A 15,948-nucleotide genomic window follows, 5' to 3' on the forward strand; every position below is an offset into this window, starting at 1 on the left:
TGGGCACATCCTTTGGCCATTTTCCCTGGGAAAGAAAATTCACCAGTCCAGGTTGCTGATGTCAGTTTGTAGGGCTCCCTTGGGTCTATCAGGGCAGCACAACTTTGAGAAGGGGACAACTTCGGTTGGGGGTCCAAACTTCGATATAAGGATTCTCTGCAGTCAGGCCCCAGCCCAGGGCCAGGGGCCCCTGGGCACATCCTTTGGCCATTTTCCCTGGGAAAGAAAACTCACTAGTCCAGGTTGCTGATGTCAGTTTGTAGGGCTCCCTTGGGTCTATCAGGGCAGCACAACTTTGAGGAGGGGACAACTTCGGTCTGGGGTCCATCCTTCGATATAAGGATTCTTTGCATTCAGGCCCCAGCCCAGTGCCAGGGGCCCCTGGGCACATGCTTTGGCCATTTTCCCTGGGAAAGAAAACTCACCAGTCCAGGTTCCTGATGTCAGTTTGTAGGGCTCCCATAAGACTGGCTGGGCGGCACAAGTTTGAGCTTTCTCCCGGCGAGACACACTGTCAAAGCTTTTCGCTATGATGAAGTCTAGTGCATACCCACACTACGGCTCTCCGGAGCTGTCCGAAGCCAAGCGCCGGTGGCCGGCGTCTTTCGGCTGAAGCAGCGCTTCGGAGCGTACGGCTGCCGCTCCGCTGTTGTGTGCACGAAGCAACCGCTTCTCCTGCTCCGGGAGCCGGACAGAGCGGTAGCTAGTACGAGGGCGAAGAACGTTGCCGCAGGGAGACGACATTGTGTGCACAGCCTTGCGACTGCTAGAGGATGGTGGCTAAAGCTCCCTGCCTTTTCAATGCACTGCTGGCATGCTTTATTGAAGGTGTTCCGAGACAACTTTCCTGGGTTTTGACTTCGTCCTGATGCAGCCCCTCTTGGGAAATTGGTGCTCGTCCCAGAAGGCTCGAGATACAGAAAACTCGATGGCAGCTGCAGAAATGAAGGGCTGCGTTGAGTTGTCGAGAAGCAAGAACGTAGACAAGCGCCTTGTGTTTGGGAGTCAGCAGCTGCTGGACTTTTGCGATTGCTTTCACTGTGCTCTTAATGCCAGGAAGGCACGTGCACGCTGCAACAACCAGCTGGGCAAGAGTGGGCAGAAGAGAACGGGCGTCAGACAGCAGCTTACATAGTAGCATGGAAAGAGCAGTGTTTTTGGAGTGTGCAGCAAATCCGTGTTTCTGGACAAGGGAGGCATAAGTGCGCTGCGCTCCTAAGGTATCTCCCTGCGAGACACACTGTCAAAGCTTTTCGCTATGATGCAGTCTAGTTGCAGACGCACACTACGGCTCTCCGGAGCTGTCCGAAGCCAAGCGCCGGTGGCCGGCGTCTTTCGGCTGAAGCAGCGCTTCGGAGCGTACGGCTGCCGCTCCGCTGTTGTGTGCGCGAAGCAGCCGCTTCTCCTGCTCCGGCAGCCGGACAGAGCGGTAGCTTGTACGGGGGCGAAGAACGAAGCCGAAGAGCACCGGGCTTTTGCGCGCACCCTAAGGACTGCTACTGGACGGTGGTGGCCGCTCGCCTGCCTCTTCAATTCCCTTCTAGCATCCTTATGGAAGGTGTTCCCGGACAAATTCCCTGAGTTTTGAATTCCTCCTGATGCAGCCCCTCGTGGGAAACTCGTGCTCGTCCTCTGAGTCTCCGACATGCAGAGACCTCGATGGCAACTGCAGAAATGAAGGGCTGCGTTGAGTTGTCGAGAAGCAAGAACCTAGCCAGCGCCTTGTGTTTGGGAGTCAGCAGCTGCTGGACTTTTGCGATTGCTTTCACTGTGCACTGAATGCCAGGACGGCATGTGCACGTTAAAACAACGAGCTGGGCAAGAGTAATCGAAAGATCACGGCCGTCAGAAAGCAGCTTATATATTGCCCTGGAAAGAGTACTGTTTTTGGAGTGTGCAGTAAAATCGTGTTTCTGGACAAGGGAGGCATAAGTGCGCTGCGCTCCTAAGGTATCTCCCTGCGCGACACACTGTCAAAGCTTTTCGCTATGATGCAGTCTAGTGCAGGCGCACATTACGGCTCTCCGGAGCTGTCCGAAGCCAAGCGCCGGTGGTCGGCGTCTTTCGGCTGAAGCAGCGCTTCGGAGCGTACGGCTGCCGCTCCGCTGTTGTGTGCGCGAAGCAGCCGCTTCTCCTGCTCCGGCAGCCGGACAGAGCGGTAGCTTGTACGAGGGCGAAGAACGTTGCCGCAGGGAGACGACATTGTGTGCACAGCCTTGCGACTGCTAGAGGACGGTGGCTAAAGCTCCCTGCCTTTTCAATGCACTGCTGGCATGCTTTATTGAAGGTGTTCCGAGACAACTTTCCTGGGTTTTGACTTCGTCCTGATGCAGCCCCTCCTGGGAAATTGGTGCTCGTCCCAGAAGGCTCGAGATGCAGAAAACTCGATGGCAGCTGCAGAAATGAAGGACTCTGTTGAAGTGTGGAGAAGCAAGAACGTAGACAGCGCCTTGTGTTTGGGAGTCAGCAGCTGCTGGACTTTTGCGATTGCTTTCACTGTGCTCTTAATGCCAGGAAGGCACGTGCACGCTGCAACAACCAGCTGGGCAAGAATGGGCAGAAGAGAACGGGCGTCAGACAGCAGCTTACATAGTAGCATGGAAAGAGCAGTGTTTTTGGAGTGTGCAGCAAATCCGTGTTTCTGGACAAGGGAGGCATAAGTGCGCTGCGCTCCTAAGGTATCTCCCTGCGAGACACACTGTCAAAGCTTTTCGCTATGATGCAGTCTAGTTGCAGACGCACACTACGGCTCTCCGGAGCTGTCCGAAGCCAAGCGCCGGTGGCCGGCGTCTTTCGGCTGAAGCAGCGCTTCGGAGCGTACGGCTGCCGCTCCGCTGTTGTGTGCGCGAAGCAGCCGCTTCTCCTGCTCCGGGAGCCGGACAGAGCGGTAGCTTGTACGAGGGCGAAGAACGTTGCCGCAGGGAGACGACATTGTGTGCACAGCCTTGCGACTGCTAGAGGACGGTGGCTAAAGCTCCCTGCCTTTTCAATGCACTGCTGGCATGCTTTATTGAAGGTGTTCCGAGACAACTTTCCTGGGTTTTGACTTCGTCCTGATGCAGCCCCTCCTGGGAAACTCGTGCTCGTCCCAGAAGGCTCGAGATGCAGAAAACTCGATGGCAGCTGCAGAAATGAAGGGCTGCGTTGAGTTGTCGAGAAGCAAGAACATAGCCAGCGCTTTGTATTTGGGAGTCAGCAGCTGCTGGACTTTTGCGATTGCTTTCACTGTGCACTGAATGCCAGGACGGCATGTGCACGTTAAAACAACGAGCTGGGCAAGAGTAATCGAAAGATCACGGCCGTCAGAAAGCAGCTTATATATTGCCCTGGAAAGAGTACTGTTTTTGGAGTGTGCAGTAAAATCGTGTCTCTGGGCAAGGGAGGCATAAGTGCGCTGCGCTCCTAAGGTATCTCCCTGCGCGACACAATGCCAAAGTTTTTCGCTATGATGCAGTCTAGTGCAGACGCACACTACGGCTCTCCGGAGCTGTCCGAAGCCAAGCGCCGGTGGCCGGCGTCTTTCGGCTGAAGCAGCGCTTCGGAGCGGACGGCTGCCGCTCCGCTGTTGTGTGCGCGAAGCAGCCGCTTCTCCTGCTCCGGGAGCCGGACAGAGCGGTAGCTTGTACGGGGGCGAAGAACGAAGCCGAAGAGCACCGGGCTTTTGCGCGCACCCTAAGGACTGCTACTGGACGGTGGTGGCCGCTCGCCTGCCTCTTCAATTCCCTTCTAGCATCCTTATGGAAGGTGTTCCCGGACAAATTCCCTGAGTTTTGAATTCCTCCTGATGCAGCCCCTCGTGGGAAACTCGTGCTCGTCCTCTGAGTCTCCGACATGCAGAGACCTCGATGGCAACTGCAGAAATGAAGGGCTGCGTTGAGTTGTCGAGAAGCAAGAACCTAGCCAGCGCCTTGTGTTTGGGAGTCAGCAGCTGCTGGACTTTTGCGATTGCTTTCACTGTGCACTGAATGCCAGGACGGCATGTGCACGTTAAAACAACGAGCTGGGCAAGAGTAATCGAAAGATCACGGCCGTCAGAAAGCAGCTTATATATTGCCCTGGAAAGAGTACTGTTTTTGGAGTGTGCAGTAAAATCGTGTCTCTGGACAAGGGAGGCATAAGTGCGCTGCGCTCCTAAGGTATCTCCCTGCGCGACACACTGTCAAAGCTTTTCGCTATGATGCAGTCTAGTGCAGACGCACATTACGGCTCTCCGGAGCTGTCCGAAGCCAAGCGCCGGTGGTCGGCGTCTTTCGGCTGAAGCAGCGCTTCGGAGCGTAGGGCTGCCGCTCCGCTGTTGTGTGCGCGAAGCAGCCGCTTCTCCTGCTCCGGCAGCCGGACAGAGCGGTAGCTTGTACGAGGGCGAAGAACGTTGCCGCAGGGAGACGACATTGTGTGCACAGCCTTGCGACTGCTAGAGGACGGTGGCTAAAGCTCCCTGGCTTTTCAATGCACTGCTGGCATGCTTTATTGAAGGTGTTCCGAGACAACTTTCCTGGGTTTTGACTTCGTCCTGATGCAGCCCCTCCTGGGAAACTCGTGCTCGTCCCAGAAGGCTCGAGATGCAGAAAACTCGATGGCAGCTGCAGAAATGAAGGGCTGCGTTGAGTTGTCGAGAAGCAAGAACATAGCCAGCGCTTTGTATTTGGGAGTCAGCAGCTGCTGGACTTTTGCGATTGCTTTCACTGTGCACTGAATGCCAGGACGGCATGTGCACGTTAAAACAACGAGCTGGGCAAGAGTAATCGAAAGATCACGGCCGTCAGAAAGCAGCTTATATATTGCCCTGGAAAGAGTACTGTTTTTGGAGTGTGCAGTAAAATCGTGTCTCTGGGCAAGGGAGGCATAAGTGCGCTGCGCTCCTAAGGTATCTCCCTGCGCGACACAATGCCAAAGCTTTTCGCTATGATGCAGTCTAGTGCAGACGCACACTACGGCTCTCCGGAGCTGTCCGAAGCCAAGCGCCGGTGGCCGGCGTCTTTCGGCTGAAGCAGCGCTTCGGAGCGGACGGCTGCCGCTCCGCTGTTGTGTGCGCGAAGCAGCCGCTTCTCCTGCTCCGGCAGCCGGACAGAGCGGTAGCTTGTACGGGGGCGAAGAACGAAGCCGAAGAGCACCGGGCTTTTGCGCGCACCCTAAGGACTGCTACTGGACGGTGGTGGCCGCTCGCCTGCCTCTTCAATTCCCTTCTAGCATCCTTATGGAAGGTGTTCCCGGACAAATTCCCTGAGTTTTGAATTCCTCCTGATGCAGCCCCTCGTGGGAAACTCGTGCTCGTCCTCTGAGTCTCCGACATGCAGAGACCTCGATGGCAACTGCAGAAATGAAGGGCTGCGTTGAGTTGTCGAGAAGCAAGAACATAGCCAGCGCCTTGTGTTTGGGAGTCAGCAGCTGCTGGACTTTTGCGATTGCTTTCACTGTGCACTGAATGCCAGGACGGCATGTGCACGTTAAAACAACGAGCTGGGCAAGAGTAATCGAAAGATCACGGCCGTCAGAAAGCAGCTTATATATTGCCCTGGAAAGAGTACTGTTTTTGGAGTGTGCAGTAAAATCGTGTTTCTGGACAAGGGAGGCATAAGTGCGCTGCGCTCCTAAGGTATCTCCCTGCGCGACACAATGCCAAAGCTTTTCGCTATGATGCAGTCTAGTGCAGACGCACACTACGGCTCTCCGGAGCTGTCCGAAGCCAAGCGCCGGTGGCCGGCGTCTTTCGGCTGAAGCAGCGCTTCGGAGCGGACGGCTGCCGCTCCGCTGTTGTGTGCGCGAAGCAGCCGCTTCTCCTGCTCCGGCAGCCGGACAGAGCGGTAGCTTGTACGAGGGCGAAGAACGTTGCCGCAGGGAGACGACATTGTGTGCACAGCCTTGCGACTGCTAGAGGACGGTGGCTAAAGCTCCCTGGCTTTTCAATGCACTGCTGGCATGCTTTATTGAAGGTGTTCCGAGACAACTTTCCTGGGTTTTGACTTCGTCCTGATGCAGCCCCTGTTGGGAAATTGGTGCTCGTCCCAGAAGGCTCGAGATACAGAAAACTCGATGGCAGCTGCAGAAATGAAGGTCTGCGTTGAGTTGTCGAGAAGCAAGAACGTAGAGAAGCGCCTTGTGTTTGGGAGTCAGCAGCTGCTGGACTTTTGCGATTTCTTTCACTGTGCTCTTAATGCCAGGAAGGCACGTGCACGCTGCAACAACCAGCTGGGCAAGAGTGGGCAGAAGAGAACGGGCGTCAGACAGCAGCTTACATAGTAGCATGGAAAGAGCAGTGTTTTTGGAGTGTGCAGCAAATCCGTGTTTCTGGACAAGGGAGGCATAAGTGCGCTGCGCTCCTAAGGTATCTCCCTGCGAGACACACTGTCAAAGCTTTTCGCTATGATGCAGTCTAGTGCAGACGCACATTACGGCTCTCCGGAGCTGTCCGAAGCCGATCGCCGGTGGCCGGCGTCTTTCGGCTGAAGCAGCGCTTCGGAGCGTACGGCTGCCGCTCCGCTGTTGTGTGCGCGAAGCAGCCGCTTCTCCTGCTCCGGGAGCCGGACAGAGCGGTAGCTTGTACGGGGGCGAAGAACGAAGCCGAAGAGCACCGGGCTTTTGCGCGCACCCTAAGGACTGCTACTGGACGGTGGTGGCCGCTCGCCTGCCTCTTCAATTCCCTTCTAGCATCCTTATGGAAGGTGTTCCCGGACAAATTCCCTGAGTTTTGAATTCCTCCTGATGCAGCCCCTCGTGGGAAACTCGTGCTCGTCCTCTGAGTCTCCGACATGCAGAGACCTCGATGGCAACTGCAGAAATGAAGGGCTGCGTTGAGTTGTCGAGAAGCAAGAACCTAGCCAGCGCCTTGTGTTTGGGAGTCAGCAGCTGCTGGACTTTTGCGATTGCTTTCACTGTGCACTGAATGCCAGGACGGCATGTGCACGTTAAAACAACGAGCTGGGCAAGAGTAATCGAAAGATCACGGCCGTCAGAAAGCAGCTTATATATTGCCCTGGAAAGAGCAATGTTTTTGGAGTGTGCAGTAAAATCGTGTTTCTGGACAAGGGAGGCATAAGTGCGCTGCGCTCCTAAGGTATCTCCCTGCGCGACACACTGTCAAAGCTTTTCGCTATGATGCAGTCTAGTGCAGGCGCACATTACGGCTCTCCGGAGCTGTCCGAAGCCAAGCGCCGGTGGTCGGCGTCTTTCGGCTGAAGCAGCGCTTCGGAGCGTACGGCTGCCGCTCCGCTGTTGTGTGCGCGAAGCAGCCGCTTCTCCTGCTCCGGCAGCCGGACAGAGCGGTAGCTTGTACGAGGGCGAAGAACGTTGCCGCAGGGAGACGACATTGTGTGCACAGCCTTGCGACTGCTAGAGGACGGTGGCTAAAGCTCCCTGGCTTTTCAATGCACTGCTGGCATGCTTTATTGAAGGTGTTCCGAGACAACTTTCCTGGGTTTTGACTTCGTCCTGATGCAGCCCCTCCTGGGAAATTGGTGCTCGTCCCAGAAGGCTCGAGATGCAGAAAACTCGATGGCAGCTGCAGAAATGAAGGACTCTGTTGAAGTGTGGAGAAGCAAGAACGTAGACAGCGCCTTGTGTTTGGGAGTCAGCAGCTGCTGGACTTTTGCGATTGCTTTCACTGTGCTCTTAATGCCAGGAAGGCACGTGCACGCTGCAACAACCAGCTGGGCAAGAATGGGCAGAAGAGAACGGGCGTCAGACAGCAGCTTACATAGTAGCATGGAAAGAGCAGTGTTTTTGGAGTGTGCAGCAAATCCGTGTTTCTGGACAAGGGAGGCATAAGTGCGCTGCGCTCCTAAGGTATCTCCCTGCGAGACACACTGTCAAAGCTTTTCGCTATGATGCAGTCTAGTTGCAGACGCACACTACGGCTCTCCGGAGCTGTCCGAAGCCAAGCGCCGGTGGCCGGCGTCTTTCGGCTGAAGCAGCGCTTCGGAGCGTACGGCTGCCGCTCCGCTGTTGTGTGCGCGAAGCAGCCGCTTCTCCTGCTCCGGGAGCCGGACAGAGCGGTAGCTTGTACGAGGGCGAAGAACGTTGCCGCAGGGAGACGACATTGTGTGCACAGCCTTGCGACTGCTAGAGGACGGTGGCTAAAGCTCCCTGCCTTTTCAATGCACTGCTGGCATGCTTTATTGAAGGTGTTCCGAGACAACTTTCCTGGGTTTTGACTTCGTCCTGATGCAGCCCCTCCTGGGAAACTCGTGCTCGTCCCAGAAGGCTCGAGATGCAGAAAACTCGATGGCAGCTGCAGAAATGAAGGGCTGCGTTGAGTTGTCGAGAAGCAAGAACATAGCCAGCGCTTTGTATTTGGGAGTCAGCAGCTGCTGGACTTTTGCGATTGCTTTCACTGTGCACTGAATGCCAGGACGGCATGTGCACGTTAAAACAACGAGCTGGGCAAGAGTAATCGAAAGATCACGGCCGTCAGAAAGCAGCTTATATATTGCCCTGGAAAGAGTACTGTTTTTGGAGTGTGCAGTAAAATCGTGTCTCTGGGCAAGGGAGGCATAAGTGCGCTGCGCTCCTAAGGTATCTCCCTGCGCGACACAATGCCAAAGCTTTTCGCTATGATGCAGTCTAGTGCAGACGCACACTACGGCTCTCCGGAGCTGTCCGAAGCCAAGCGCCGGTGGCCGGCGTCTTTCGGCTGAAGCAGCGCTTCGGAGCGTAGGGCTGCCGCTCCGCTGTTGTGTGCGCGAAGCAGCCGCTTCTCCTGCTCCGGCAGCCGGCAGAGCGGTAGCTTGTACGGGGGCGAAGAATGAAGCCGAAGAGCACCGGGCTTTTGCGCGCACCCTAAGGACTGCTACTGGACGGTGGTGGCCGCTCGCCTGCCTCTTCAATTCCCTTCTAGCATCCTTATGGAAGGTGTTCCCGGACAAATTCCCTGAGTTTTGAATTCCTCCTGATGCAGCCCCTCGTGGGAAACTCGTGCTCGTCCTCTGAGTCTCCGACATGCAGAGACCTCGATGGCAACTGCAGAAATGAAGGGCTGCGTTGAGTTGTCGAGAAGCAAGAACCTAGCCAGCGCCTTGTGTTTGGGAGTCAGCAGCTGCTGGACTTTTGCGATTGCTTTCACTGTGCACTGAATGCCAGGACGGCATGTGCACGTTAAAACAACGAGCTGGGCAAGAGTAATCGAAAGATCACGGCCGTCAGAAAGCAGCTTATATATTGCCCTGGAAAGAGTACTGTTTTTGGAGTGTGCAGTAAAATCGTGTCTCTGGACAAGGGAGGCATAAGTGCGCTGCGCTCCTAAGGTATCTCCCTGCGCGACACACTGTCAAAGCTTTTCGCTATGATGCAGTCTAGTGCAGACGCACATTACGGCTCTCCGGAGCTGTCCGAAGCCAAGCGCCGGTGGCCGGCGTCTTTCGGCTGAAGCAGCGCTTCGGAGCGTAGGGCTGCCGCTCCGCTGTTGTGTGCGCGAAGCAGCCGCTTCTCCTGCTCCGGGAGCCGGACAGAGCGGTAGCTTGTACGAGGGCGAAGAACGTTGCCGCAGGGAGACGACATTGTGTGCACAGCCTTGCGACTGCTAGAGGACGGTGGCTAAAGCTCCCTGGCTTTTCAATGCACTGCTGGCATGCTTTATTGAAGGTGTTCCGAGACAACTTTCCTGGGTTTTGACTTCGTCCTGATGCAGCCCCTCCTGGGAAACTCGTGCTCGTCCCAGAAGGCTCGAGATGCAGAAAACTCGATGGCAGCTGCAGAAATGAAGGGCTGCGTTGAGTTGTCGAGAAGCAAGAACATAGCCAGCGCTTTGTATTTGGGAGTCAGCAGCTGCTGGACTTTTGCGATTGCTTTCACTGTGCACTGAATGCCAGGACGGCATGTGCACGTTAAAACAACGAGCTGGGCAAGAGTAATCGAAAGATCACGGCCGTCAGAAAGCAGCTTATATATTGCCCTGGAAAGAGTACTGTTTTTGGAGTGTGCAGTAAAATCGTGTCTCTGGGCAAGGGAGGCATAAGTGCGCTGCGCTCCTAAGGTATCTCCCTGCGCGACACAATGCCAAAGCTTTTCGCTATGATGCAGTCTAGTGCAGACGCACACTACGGCTCTCCGGAGCTGTCCGAAGCCAAGCGCCGGTGGCCGGCGTCTTTCGGCTGAAGCAGCGCTTCGGAGCGGACGGCTGCCGCTCCGCTGTTGTGTGCGCGAAGCAGCCGCTTCTCCTGCTCCGGGAGCCGGACAGAGCGGTAGCTTGTACGGGGGCGAAGAACGAAGCCGAAGAGCACCGGGCTTTTGCGCGCACCCTAAGGACTGCTACTGGACGGTGGTGGCCGCTCGCCTGCCTCTTCAATTCCCTTCTAGCATCCTTATGGAAGGTGTTCCCGGACAAATTCCCTGAGTTTTGAATTCCTCCTGATGCAGCCCCTCGTGGGAAACTCGTGCTCGTCCTCTGAGTCTCCGACATGCAGAGACCTCGATGGCAACTGCAGAAATGAAGGGCTGCGTTGAGTTGTCGAGAAGCAAGAACCTAGCCAGCGCCTTGTGTTTGGGAGTCAGCAGCTGCTGGACTTTTGCGATTGCTTTCACTGTGCACTGAATGCCAGGACGGCATGTGCACGTTAAAACAACGAGCTGGGCAAGAGTAATCGAAAGATCACGGCCGTCAGAAAGCAGCTTATATATTGCCCTGGAAAGAGTACAGTTTTTGGAGTGTGCAGTAAAATCGTGTCTCTGGACAAGGGAGGCATAAGTGCGCTGCGCTCCTAAGGTATCTCCCTGCGCGACACACTGTCAAAGCTTTTCGCTATGATGCAGTCTAGTGCAGACGCACACTACGGCTCTCCGGAGCTGTCCGAAGCCAAGCGCCGGTGGCCGGCGTCTTTCGGCTGAAGCAGCGCTTCGGAGCGTAGGGCTGCCGCTCCGCTGTTGTGTGCGCGAAGCAGCCGCTTCTCCTGCTCCGGGAGCCGGACAGAGCGGTAGCTTGTACGAGGGCGAAGAACGTTGCCGCAGGGAGACGACATTGTGTGCACAGCCTTGCGACTGCTAGAGGACGGTGGCTAAAGCTCCCTGGCTTTTCAATGCACTGCTGGCATGCTTTATTGAAGGTGTTCCGAGACAACTTTCCTGGGTTTTGCCTTCGTCCTGATGCAGCCCCTCCTGGGAAACTCGTGCTCGTCCCAGAAGGCTCGAGATGCAGAAAACTCGATGGCAGCTGCAGAAATGAAGGACTCTGTTGAAGTGTGGAGAAGCAAGAACGTAGACAGCGCCTTGTGTTTGGGAGTCAGCAGCTGCTGGACTTTTGCGATTGCTTTCACTGTGCTCTTAATGCCAGGAAGGCACGTGCACGCTGCAACAACCAGCTGGGCAAGAATGGGCAGAAGAGAACGGGCGTCAGACAGCAGCTTACATAGTAGCATGGAAAGAGCAGTGTTTTTGGAGTGTGCAGCAAATCCGTGTTTCTGGACAAGGGAGGCATAAGTGCGCTGCGCTCCTAAGGTATCTCCCTGCGAGACACACTGTCAAAGCTTTTCGCTATGATGCAGTCTAGTTGCAGACGCACATTACGGCTCTCCGGAGCTGTCCGAAGCCAATCGCCGGTGGTCGGCGTCTTTCGGCTGAAGCAGCGCTTCGGAGCGGACGGCTGCCGCTCCGCTGTTGTGTGCGCGAAGCAACCGCTTCTCCTGCTCCGGGAGCCGGACAGAGCGGTAGCTTGTACGAGGGCGAAGAACGTTGCCGCAGGGAGACGACATTGTGTGCACAGCCTTGCGACTGCTAGAGGACGGTGGCTAAAGCTCCCTGGCTTTTCAATGCACTGCTGGCATGCTTTATTGAAGGTGTTCCGAGACAACTTTCCTGGGTTTTGACTTCGTCCTGATGCAGCCCCTCCTGGGAAACTCGTGCTCGTCCCAGAAGGCTCGAGATGCAGAAAACTCGATGGCAGCTGCAGAAATGAAGGGCTGCGTTGAGTTGTCGAGAAGCAAGAACATAGCCAGCGCTTTGTGTTTGGGAGTCAGCAGCTGCTGGACTTTTGCGATTGCTTTCACTGTGCACTGAATGCCAGGACGGCATGTGCACGTTAAAACAACGAGCTGGGCAAGAGTAATCGAAAGATCACGGCCGTCAGAAAGCAGCTTATATATTGCTTTGGAATAGTACTGTTTTTGGAGTGTGCAGTAAAATCGTGTCTCTGGGCAAGGGAGGCATAAGTGCGCTGCGCTCCTAAGGTATCTCCCTGCGCGACACAATGCCAAAGCTTTTCGCTATGATGCAGTCTAGTGCAGACGCACACTACGGCTCTCCGGAGCTGTCCGAAGCCAAGCGCCGGTGGCCGGCGTCTTTCGGCTGAAGCAGCGCTTCGGAGCGGACGGCTGCCGCTCCGCTGTTGTGTGCGCGAAGCAGCCGCTTCTCCTGCTCCGGCAGCCGGACAGAGCGGTAGCTTGTACGAGGGCGAAGAACGTTGCCGCAGGGAGACGACATTGTGTGCACAGCCTTGCGACTGCTAGAGGACGGTGGCTAAAGCTCCCTGGCTTTTCAATGCACTGCTGGCATGCTTTATTGAAGGTGTTCCGAGACAACTTTCCTGGGTTTTGACTTCGTCCTGATGCAGCCCCTCTTGGGAAATTGGTGCTCGTCCCAGAAGGCTCGAGATACAGAAAACTCGATGGCAGCTGCAGAAATGAAGGTCTGCGTTGAGTTGTCGAGAAGCAAGAACGTAGACAAGCGCCTTGTGTTTGGGAGTCAGCAGCTGCTGGACTTTTGCGATTGCTTTCACTGTGCTCTTAATGCCAGGAAGGCACGTGCACGCTGCAACAACCAGCTGGGCAAGAGTGGGCAGAAGAGAACGGGCGTCAGACAGCAGCTTACATAGTAGCATGGAAAGAGCAGTGTTTTTGGAGTGTGCAGCAAATCCGTGTTTCTGGACAAGGGAGGCATAAGTGCGCTGCGCTCCTAAGGTATCTCCCTGCGAGACACACTGTCAAAGCTTTTCGCTATGATGCAGTCTAGTGCAGACGCACATTACGGCTCTCCGGAGCTGTCCGAAGCCGATCGCCGGTGGCCGGCGTCTTTCGGCTGAAGCAGCGTTTCGGAGCGTACGGCTGCCGCTCCGCTGTTGTGTGCGCGAAGCAGCCGCTTCTCCTGCTCCGGGAGCCGGACAGAGCGGTAGCTTGTACGGGGGCGAAGAACGAAGCCGAAGAGCACCGGGCTTTTGCGCGCACCCTAAGGACTGCTACTGGACGGTGGTGGCCGCTCGCCTGCCTCTTCAATTCCCTTCTAGCATCCTTATGGAAGGTGTTCCCGGACAAATTCCCTGAGTTTTGAATTCCTCCTGATGCAGCCCCTCGTGGGAAACTCGTGCTCGTCCTCTGAGTCTCCGACATGCAGAGACCTCGATGGCAACTGCAGAAATGAAGGGCTGCGTTGAGTTGTCGAGAAGCAAGAACCTAGCCAGCGCCTTGTGTTTGGGAGTCAGCAGCTGCTGGACTTTTGCGATTGCTTTCACTGTGCACTGAATGCCAGGACGGCATGTGCACGTTAAAACAACGAGCTGAGCAAGAGTAATCGAAAGATCACGGCCGTCAGAAAGCAGCTTATATATTGCCCTGGAAAGAGTACTGTTTTTGGAGTGTGCAGTAAAATCGTGTCTCTGGGCAAGGGAGGCATAAGTGCGCTGCGCTCCTATGGTATCTCCCTGCGCGACACACTGTCAAAGCTTTTCGCTATGATGCAGTCTAGTGCAGACGCACACTACGGCTCTCCGGAGCTGTCCGAAGCCAAGCGCCGGTGGCCGGCGTCTTTCGGCTGAAGCAGCGCTTCGGAGCGGACGGCTGCCGCTCCGCTGTTGTGTGCGCGAAGCAGCCGCTTCTCCTGCTCCGGCAGCCGGACAGAGCGGTAGCTTGTACGAGGGCGAAGAACGTTGCCGCAGGGAGACGACATTGTGTGCACAGCCTTGCGACTGCTAGAGGACGGTGGCTAAAGCTCCCTGGCTTTTCAATGCACTGCTGGCATGCTTTATTGAAGGTGTTCCGAGACAACTTTCCTGGGTTTTGACTTCGTCCTGATGCAGCCCCTGTTGGGAAATTGGTGCTCGTCCCAGAAGGCTCGAGATACAGAAAACTCGATGGCAGCTGCAGAAATGAAGGGCTGCGTTGAGTTGTCGAGAAGCAAGAACGTAGACAAGCGCCTTGTGTTTGGGAGTCAGCAGCTGCTGGACTTTTGCGATTGCTTTCACTGTGCTCTTAATGCCAGGAAGGCACGTGCACGCTGAAACAACGAGCTGGGCAAGAGTAATCGAAAGATCACGGCCGTCAGAAAACAGCTTATATATTGCCCTGGAAAGAGCAGTGTTTTTGGAGTGTGCAGCAAATCCGTGTTTCTGGGCAAGGGAGGCATAAGTGCGCTGCGCTCCTAAGGTATCTCCCTGCGAGACACACTGTCAAAGCTTTTCGCTATGATGCAGTCTAGTTGCAGACGCACACTACGGCTCTCCGGAGCTGTCCGAAGCCAAGCGCCGGTGGCCGGCGTCTTTCGGCTGAAGCAGCGCTTCGGAGCGTACGGCTGCCGCTCCGCTGTTGTGTGCGCGAAGCAGCCGCTTCTCCTGCTCCGGGAGCCGGACAGAGCGGTAGCTTGTACGAGGGCGAAGAACGTTGCCGCAGGGAGACGACATTGTGTGCACAGCCTTGCGACTGCTAGAGGACGGTGGCTAAAGCTCCCTGCCTTTTCAATGCACTGCTGGCATGCTTTATTGAAGGTGTTCCGAGACAACTTTCCTGGGTTTTGACTTCGTCCTGATGCAGCCCCTCCTGGGAAACTCGTGCTCGTCCCAGAAGGCTCGAGATGCAGAAAACTCGATGGCAGCTGCAGAAATGAAGGGCTGCGTTGAGTTGTCGAGAAGCAAGAACATAGCCAGCGCTTTGTATTTGGGAGTCAGCAGCTGCTGGACTTTTGCGATTGCTTTCACTGTGCACTGAATGCCAGGACGGCATGTGCACGTTAAAACAACGAGCTGGGCAAGAGTAATCGAAAGATCACGGCCGTCAGAAAGCAGCTTATATATTGCCCTGGAAAGAGTACTGTTTTTGGAGTGTGCAGTAAAATCGTGTCTCTGGGCAAGGGAGGCATAAGTGCGCTGCGCTCCTAAGGTATCTCCCTGCGCGACACAATGCCAAAGTTTTTCGCTATGATGCAGTCTAGTGCAGACGCACACTACGGCTCTCCGGAGCTGTCCGAAGCCAAGCGCCGGTGGCCGGCGTCTTTCGGCTGAAGCAGCGCTTCGGAGCGGACGGCTGCCGCTCCGCTGTTGTGTGCGCGAAGCAGCCGCTTCTCCTGCTCCGGGAGCCGGACAGAGCGGTAGCTTGTACGGGGGCGAAGAACGAAGCCGAAGAGCACCGGGCTTTTGCGCGCACCCTAAGGACTGCTACTGGACGGTGGTGGCCGCTCGCCTGCCTCTTCAATTCCCTTCTAGCATCCTTATGGAAGGTGTTCCCGGACAAATTCCCTGAGTTTTGAATTCCTCCTGATGCAGCCCCTCGTGGGAAACTCGTGCTCGTCCTCTGAGTCTCCGACATGCAGAGACCTCGATGGCAACTGCAGAAATGAAGGGCTGCGTTGAGTTGTCGAGAAGCAAGAACCTAGCCAGCGCCTTGTGTTTGGGAGTCAGCAGCTGCTGGACTTTTGCGATTGCTTTCACTGTGCACTGAATGCCAGGACGGCATGTGCACGTTAAAACAACGAGCTGGGCAAGAGTAATCGAAAGATCACGGCCGTCAGAAAGCAGCTTATATATTGCCCTGGAAAGAGTACTGTTTTTGGAGTGTGCAGTAAAATCGTGTCTCTGGACAAGGGAGGCATAAGTGCGCTGCGCTCCTAAGGTATCTCCCTGCGCGACACACTGTCAAAGCTTTTCGCTATGATGCAGTCTAGTGCAGACGCACATTACGGCTCTCCGGAGCTGTCCGAAGCCAAGCGCCGGTGGTCGGCGTCTTTCGGCTGAAGCAGCGCTTCGGAGCGGACGGCTGCCGCTCC

Source organism: Lonchura striata, chromosome 2 (assembly GCF_046129695.1).
Source record: "Lonchura striata isolate bLonStr1 chromosome 2, bLonStr1.mat, whole genome shotgun sequence".
NCBI lineage: Eukaryota > Metazoa > Chordata > Aves > Passeriformes > Estrildidae > Lonchura > Lonchura striata.